At 39.4% G+C, this 6,996-nt stretch overlaps 1 protein-coding gene across 1 annotated transcript in view; it reads right to left on the bottom strand.

The window, feature by feature from the left end:
* The window catches only part of LOC103598063 (zinc finger protein 883-like), a 19,353-nt gene extending 12,795 nt beyond the window's left edge, over positions 1-6,558 (bottom strand). Inside the window, 2 exon segments of the mRNA XM_008581971.1 lie at positions 3,022-3,109; positions 6,258-6,558. The gene's annotated coding sequence lies outside the window, so the exon portion shown is untranslated.
* Positions 6,559-6,996: the final 438 nt, after the last annotated feature.

Here is a 6,996-nt window from a genome sequence, read left to right as displayed (position 1 = left end):
AAAAAAAAAAAAAAAAAAAAAAAAAAATTAAAAAAAAAAAAAAGATAAAAGAGAATTAAAAAACAAACAGAGCATCAGTGAACTGTGAAACAATTTTAAGCAGACTATTATATGTGTAATTGGAATCACAAATTGAGGGGGAGAGCAGGAAAAAATTATTTAAAGAAATAGTGGCTGATAATTATCCAAATTTAATAAAAACTATAGACCCACAGATCCAAGAAGTTCAACAAACTCTAAGCACAAGAAACATGTAGAAAACTTAACCAATCCATATAATAATCAAATTGGTCAAACCTAGTGATAAAGAGAAAATCTTAAAATTTTCTGAGAGAAAAAAGAGACATTACATATGAAGGAACAAAGATAAGGATTATGGCAAATTTCACATCAGAAACAATGCAGTCAAAAAGACAGCAGAGCAACATCTTTAAAATTCTAATGAAAGAAAAACATCTTTCCTAGATTTCTATTCTTACCTAGAATTCTATATCCAGAGGAAATAGCTTTCAAAACTGAAGTAAAAATAAAGACATTTTTCAGACATAAAAAGACTGAAATCACTCAGAATATATTCTCTGAAGACAATGGAATTGAATTTGAAAGCACTAACAAGAAAATATCTAGAAAACCCCCAACATATTTAGAAAATAAACAACATATTTCTAAATCGATGGGTCAAAGGAGAAATTATAAGAAATATAAGAAATACTCTGCACATGATAATAAATGTCATCATATCAAAATTTGTGAGTCATACCTAAAGTAGCACTAAGCAACCTTGTCTAATAAAACCTTCTGAAATGACGGAAACATTCTGTATCTCTGCTCTCCAATACAGTAGCCACTGGCCACATGTGGCTATTGAGCCCTCAAAACATGACCAGTACAAGTTAGAAGCTCAATTTTGAATATCATTTAATTTTAATTAATTTAAATTTAAATAGCCACTCGTGGCTAGTGGATACTGCATTGCATAGTACGGTTCTATACCTTGATGTGGTGGAAGTTACACAGCTGTAAATATTCATTAAAACTCAAAACCATTCAAATAAAATTGGTGAATTTTATTGTATGTAAAATATACCTTAAAACTAGGGGGAAAAATAATGGTAAGGATACAATTGCAAGAGAGAGTATAAACATAAAGTGGGTGAAGGGAAAATACAGTAAAGGTCTTGAAAAGCCTGGAGAGATGGGATCCAAAGCACAGTTGGAAGACATGCTCTAGAAAGGTAGATAGAGTTCCTCTATTGAAGTGGGAGGGATAAAGAATAGGATGATACAGATTTAGTCAGATTTATGTTGGTTTCAGGAAAGTGAAAGGGTTTCCATCTGAAAAACTGTATATTCTCAATAATCTATGAAGAGAATAGGACGGTCTCAAGTTTTAGGAGATGGATGAAGTTTGAAATGGATATAGCAAACTAAGTTTTCCAAAGAAGTACTGAAGATTGCCAAGATTATAAACAGGCAATTTGAGGTTGAGGACTATAAACTTTTAAATTGTATTAAATCATTAAAACATTTTTTCAACACAAACTTAATTCGTATATACTATATATACGAAAAAGAGACCAAGGACAAAAACAAAAAAAGAAAAGAAAGAAAAACTCTGCTTACACAGAGCAAAAGGAGAAGACAAATAATATCCTAACTACATAAATAAATTACTTATTATGTTAGGTGAAAAGTACTGTTGGGAACAATAGATCAGAAAAGGCAAACAGAAAGTGCCAGCATGAGTAGGGGTGACACTGGTGCAACTTTAGTTTGGATGGTCAGGAAAAGTCTCACTGAGAGGGTGACATTTGAGCAAAGACTTGAAGGGAGTCAGGAAATATGCCTGTTATATTCAAGGAACAGAAAAGAAGTCAATATGGCTGGAGATAAAGGAGCAAAGGGAAGCATGGTAGGCAGTGAGGTCTGAGATGTAATGGGGGCCAGACCGTATAGAGCTTCACAATGTTTACTGCAGTGAAGACCACATGCAGATCTCTACCTCTGACCAGTCCTCAAGATAAAGGAGCAAAGGGAAGCATGGTAGGCAGTGAGGTCTGAGATGTAATGGGGGCCAGACTGTGTAGAGCTTCACAATGTTTACTGCAGTGAAGACCACATGCAGATCTCTACCTCTGACCAGTCCTTGATTCCACCTTCACCCAGGTGTGAGCTTTCTTTTCACTTGCTTTATTGTAAATATGTTTACAAAATTAGGTCACCCCAATTCGCTTCTCACCCATATCTTCTCCACAGCACATTGGTTTTCCTTCCAAATCACCTTATTCCTCTCAGATCTTCCAGATTCCCCAACCAGAGTTATTTTTAGTTCCTCTCTCTTTCATTCCCTATATTTAAATCAAACCATTACTGTTCCTTACCCAAACAAGCTGCATTTTCTTTTTCAAAAGTTTCTAATAATTCACAATCAGCTCTACAATAATGTCCAAGCCAACCTCACCCTTATGATTATCAGTATAAGCCTACCACTTATTGCCCTACCAGAAATATGCTCACTTCTACCTCTAAGCCTTGTCTTATGTGTTCTCCCCTTAAAAGCCCTCAGTTCTCCTGTGACTAAATTCCAACCATATTTCTGTGCCCACCAAAGTTAAACCCCCTTCATGTAATCTTCCAAATCATATTTTCTCCTTCTCTGAACTTCTATGGGACGTTTTCTCTTTATCCTTTGAAATGGATTTGTGTGTCTCCCTGAATTCTTCCTTAACTCCTTGGTTGGGCCATAGATTCCTCAAGAACTGAACACCACAGAAAATGCCTACTGAGAACCTATGCTAGTTACCATGCTAGTTACTGAATGAGGACAAAAGAACTATGGAAAGGCACAAGGCAATGGGTAAAGGCTTATAAACTCCATGGTCAAACAGAATAGGCCTTGCTTTCTGGGAAAGAAAGTATCTGGGACTCAGATCATTAAATCGAAGTTTGTTGGGCCCCAAAACACCAGAATGAAAGTAGAAAATGTAAAATATTTCAGGATGGGAAGAAAATCCAACTCACCCTGAACCTGCCATCATAGGCCTAGCAGCCATTCTCTCCTCTTCTGCTCTCTTCTCCAGAGGAAGGGCACAGTCTTGAGATGGTGGCACTGAGGGAAGACAGAGGAGCTATGAAGAAGGGAGTGTGTGTCTTCAGCTACCACACTTGACATTTTAGAGCTGCACTCTCCAATATGGTAGCCATTACCTATGTGTGGCTGTTTAAATTAAAATTAATTAAAATGAAATAAAATTGAAGACTGAATTCTTCAATTGCAATAATCACATATCTGTGATTAGTTGCTACTGTTCTGGACAATGCATATATTAAACATATCCAGAGAAAGTTCTGTTGAATAGCACTGCTGCAGAAGTCCACATATGTGGTATTTTGTGAGATCACACCAACTGCATCTCTGGCTCCAGCAAGTAAGGGAGAGCAGACATTCTTTGCCACAAACACCATGACCACAGGATAGGCCACAAGCATTATGGCCTCAGTGCCATGCTGTACTCCATTCATGGTAAAAGTAGTTTCTAGAGAGCAAGAGCAGTAATCTAGACTGTATCATAGCACTTACTACCTATACTGAAATTACCTTTTTGCATGTCTTTTGCGTCTTCCCATTCCCCAGGCAGGAATCGAGATTTACCCATCTTTACATTCCTAATAATAATACTGTACCTGGCATAAGGTAGGTTTTGATATGCTTGATGAACTGAAGAGATAGGGCTGAAATCTGTGTTGGATTCATAATTAAGATTTTAACATAAAGGATTCACACATTCATTGAGCTCTGCAGTAAGGACTCTTGTAGGCACTGGAGATACAACAATGACAAGACAGAATAAAGCCCCTCTGAGAGGGACAGCAAACAACAACAGCAGCAGCAACATATGAGCATATATAAACTCAACTAGTGATAAATATATCCAAATAAGTAAGATAAGGGGAAACAGAGCAACTTTATTTTAGATGAGATGGCCAGGAAAAGCTTAGTTCTGAGAAGGAAACATTTAATCAGAGTTGCATAAAAAGAGGGAGTAAGCCATAAGGATATCTGAGGGCAGAGAACAGCAAGTGCACAGTCCGTACCTACATAAAATCCTGAAGCAGGAATATCTCTGACATGTTCTAGAAAAAACAAACAGGCCAGTGTAAATCAGAAGAGTGCAAGAAATGAGGAATTTATCTTTAGGTGATATAAAACAATGCCGTCTCTCTTGGTTCTTCAAGAATACAGGAGAAATTGTTTGGCAAATTCTTTCAATATAGGACATATTGCCTTTATTATCAGAGGCAGTGTTGCTTAATGGAAAAAACAACAACAACAAAAAACAAAACAGAACACTCCACTGGGTATGAAGAACCCTGGATTCTAACATCTGAGTTAGTAAAATGCTGTAAAGCATTAAGCAAGTCACTAACGTCCTTGGATCTTTGTTTCTTCGGTAACAAAACAATAGGGATAAGAGTATCTGCTCCCATCATTTTACAGAACTTTGTGGGTATTAAGCAAGATATAAAAGACCCACTGAATTTAAACATTTGAAGGACGAACGACTTCTCAGAATGTGGTCCTTGGATCAGCAGCATCAGCATCACCTGGTAACTCACCAGAAATGCAAATTCTTAGGCCCCACCTCATACCTACTGAATCAGAAACTCTGGTGGTGGGTTTAGTAATGTGTTTAAACTATCTTCCAGGTGACTCTGATGTTCGCTCAAGTTTGAGAAGCACTAGTTCCTGAATCACCTAAGCAACAGAGAACTTCCTCGTGGAGGTTCAGAATGTTATTGTTTGCAGCTGCTATGAATTAGCAACTCTACCAAATGCCTCACATAAACCAGAGGATCTCAAAGGGCAGGAACTGGTCCTTATAAGACTGGAGAAAAGAGGAACTACTGCCATTTAGACCGTGGGAGTCAGGGATGCTAGATGCCCTTCAGTACCGAATAATCCCAAACAATTTTCAGATGTCCTACAAGACATTCACAGAAAAAAAAAGTCTGTTGATAATTATCAGTGCCTAGAGCCTCTTTTTTACACACAATTACAAAGGTTTTTTTTTTTTTTTTTCAGTACTAATAGGCAATGATTTTCCTATAAAGGCAAATATAGTCCAAATCAAGGTACTTTAAATTTTACTAAGATTTGATCATTTTATCAGTCTGAGTTGCAGTGTGTTTCCTTTTATTTCTCCTTTATTTCAGAGGTAAGTCATTATAGAACTTTAAAATGATTGTATATATACATTAGTTTTATTACCAGTTTAATGAATTTCATTTCATTCTGCATTAAAAAATATTTAAGAAAAGAGCCTACTGAGTCTGAAAGAGTTGACAACCACTGACATACATTGGGTTATTAAATCTCACAACCCTTGATGAAGGTTAACCTCTCAAAAGGTTAATTTGCACAAGGTTATCACAGAGCCAATAAGTCTCAAAGCTGGGATTCAAATTCAGACCTTTTTTCCTTCAAAAACCAAGCTTAATTAAAACATATGTTCACACAAAAACCTGTACACGAACATTTACAGAAGAATCATTCATAATTATCAAAATCTGGAAACAATCCAAATATCATTCAACACGTGAATAGATTTTTAAAAATCTGACACATCTATATACAATAGAATATTACTATGCAATAAGAAATTAACACACACAACAATGTGGATGCATTTCAAAGTAAAGCCTTGTGCTGAATGACTGAAACCAGTCTTAAAAGGTTATAGACTGTATGATTCCACTTATAAATTATATTCTGGAAAATACAAACTATAAAGGTAGAGAAAAATCAGTGGCTGCCAGGAGTTAAGGGTGGGGAAAGGGTGTGAATATAAAGGAATAGCACAGGGAGGTTTCTGGAGTGAACGAAACAGCTCTGTATCCTAATTGTGGTGGTAGTTACACGAATCTATATGTGTGCTAGACTGTACGCCTCCCCCCAAGTCAATTTTACTATATGATAATTTTAAAATTAACTGACTAAATAAGCCAGGTCGTTTCCATTCTACCATGCTAGATAAAAGACTGGCGTGGGAAAAGCACGACATGCAAAGTGACAGAGGGAGGGGTTTGGGTCAAGGGTTCAAACATTTCCTCTCACGCCCCATTCTTCCCACTTTCTCACACCAAAGGTCCTTCCCCTGTGTGTTTTTTTCTCACCCCTCAGGTGAGGAAAGGGAAAGCTCTCTTTCCTATAATTTAGTCCCCAGAACACTCTCCCCACCACCTGCTCTAGCTCTTACCTCACTTCAGGCAACTTTGTCGCCTCCACCTTGCCGTGCTCCGGCCGCTGTGACATCACGCAGGTTCTGTTCTCTGTATTAGCACTGGTTCTGTATCCTTAGTGACCCAGGCCTCCTTCCCACCAGTCCCTGCTCCCGGATGGGGGCGACTCTTCTCTAGTTTGTGGCTCTCGGGAGGTTCGCCTCCGCCACTCCCTCTCAGGAACCCAACTATCTCTGACCTTTGGAGATGAGGCTGGATCTCCTATTTTATCACCAGCGCCCGGCGGCCGCCGTCGCCCTCTGAATAGTCCCTTGCAAAGTGCCCGGGGACCCTCCTTAGCGCCAGAAGCCACAGCCGCCGCTACTGCTCCCAGAAGCTTTCCACAAGCCTGGATCCCACACGGCCCCGAGCTAGCTCGGGTACCCGCCGAGATACACTGCACGCCCGGTGGCCTAGAGGGCGTTTCTCGGTCTTCCCTACGCCTCTCCGAATCAGAGACAGGGGTAGGTATAAAGGTGAGCCTCTGCTTCCACCTCTCCAGGGTCCCCCATCCCCACCCCGCTCCTCTAGTCGCCTTCTCCGAAAAGAGCAAGGCCCACGCTTTGTGAAGCTCCAGGATCCTCTACCTGCAAGGACCGACCCACCTGTCGGGAACCAGATGCCCTCAGACTCTCCACGCACAGGGGAGCTTTTGGACAAACGGTTTTCTGGTCCCAGCAGAACTACGCCTACGCGGCTCTCGCTGTGGCCGTGCTC

The sequence above is a fragment of the Galeopterus variegatus genome, unplaced genomic scaffold (assembly GCF_000696425.1).
Source record: "Galeopterus variegatus unplaced genomic scaffold, G_variegatus-3.0.2 Scaffold2496, whole genome shotgun sequence".
NCBI classification, from domain to species: Eukaryota; Metazoa; Chordata; class Mammalia; order Dermoptera; family Cynocephalidae; genus Galeopterus; species Galeopterus variegatus.
The sequence above is the reverse complement of the archived record's forward strand: the minus strand, read 5'-3'. Positions and strand labels throughout refer to the sequence as shown.